Consider the following 1,801-nt stretch of genomic DNA (forward strand, 5'->3'; position numbering starts at 1 on the left):
TAGAAGGCTATGCCTAGGCTAAATATAAATTGTCATATGAGTATGTTATTACGAAATGAATGTGATTATGTATGACTCATGATAGTGTGGTGATAAGTATGATTAAATGGGTGTATGATGTGATGAATGTACCATTTGTAGATGATGCTGGACAATGTGAGGATGTATAATAAGTATGTTCCGTTTGTGGAGGACTTTCAAATGATGTATATTAGGAGGATTGAGTATGTCTAAACCCTTTTGACTATGTATGCTGCCAGTAAGGATGGTGGTTTCATTGCGCCTGTGATTCTCGCCTGTTGTGTGATGATGAAGTATGCTACTTACAAGGATGGTGGTAAGCAAAGATGGTGCTTTCATTCCGCTTGTGATTCCCACTTGTAGTGCTATGATGCCATTCGATGTGATTATTCCGGATGATGTTTATTGACTATGTCGTTTGCTGTGGCAATAGGGCATGAGATTATAGTGTATGTTGTCCATCGATTGGCCATCGTATGTAACTATGCTATGTTTAGGGAGGGCCACTCCATGATATGTTTTGATGATACGAATATGTAGTGGCATGCTATAGGAAATGAAATGTTTGTCATGATATGTTATGCTATAAAATGATGATATATGCTAAGGCTTGAGGTAAAAGCCATATGTAAATTGTTATGTGTCCATGATATGCTGCATGCTTAAGAAGCTTATGGATTAGTGTCGAGGTGACCGTCATGAGGTAAGTGTACTTAACCACATATGTAGACAGCCATATGGTGGGCCTGTTCATACGATAAAAAGAGTTTGACAAATGGTTATATTGATGGTCATTGTTGGATGAATAAGCTGAGGATGATTACTACGCCACCTTTGTATGACAATAAATAAAGATATGCAACATAGTGCGACTACCATGACTATGTTAGACTATGATCAACAGGTGATGATGGACTTGTCTTATACGTACATGTTTTATGATGTATGATACGCATGCATGAATAAAGGATATGTGTAGTAATTATCTCTGCACATTTACAATTGTTATATTCATGTTCACTAAGTACTAGTGTGACTCACCACTTTAATTATACATGTGTAGATAAATAGACATCGAGGATCAAGTAGCTTAATGTTGTCATCGTCAAACATGCAATTTTGACAAGAGGTATGTTATCCACTAGTAGTGTCACTCTATTGGGTCATAAATGAGTCTTATGTTTTTGCAACATGTAAAAATGGTTATGTTTTAGAATAGATTATGTGGGTACTGTGTCACTTTATATGACATCATGTAACAAGATGATAATTATATGATGATAAGTTGGCCAATGTATGGCTATGTATATGATAAGTTTAAGACTTGAATATTATTACAAGTCGAGGGGCTAATTTTGAATATTAAAGACTTAAGTTGATATGAATGATGTTGGCCATGAGGCCTTATGATTATGAAATATGTTTAATAGAACTTAATTGTGAAGGCTTCCTCAAGTCTTGTGGGCTTGCTTGCAAGGATCGTGCGTATCAGTCACGATTCCCCAAATTTGGGTCACGACAGACTTGGTATTAGTGTAAACCTAGGTTATAGAGTGTCCTAGGTCAGTCTATTATGTCAACAGAGTAAGTAGTGACTAGTGTAGAGTCTTGGTCATGCCTTGTGACTGCAGCACAATTCTTGAGTGAAAGACTACGCGACTCCCCAAGGTTAGTAGTAAGCTCACCCATGATTTCAAAATATGAGTTTTTAACATGATTTTGCTTCGTCTAGGTAAAAATGCCACATAAGATGAGGGCTACCTCAATGGTGACAGTAGAA

Source organism: Theobroma cacao, chromosome 4 (genome assembly GCF_053813885.1).
Source record: "Theobroma cacao isolate CCN51 chromosome 4, ASM5381388v1, whole genome shotgun sequence".
NCBI lineage: Eukaryota > Viridiplantae > Streptophyta > Magnoliopsida > Malvales > Malvaceae > Theobroma > Theobroma cacao.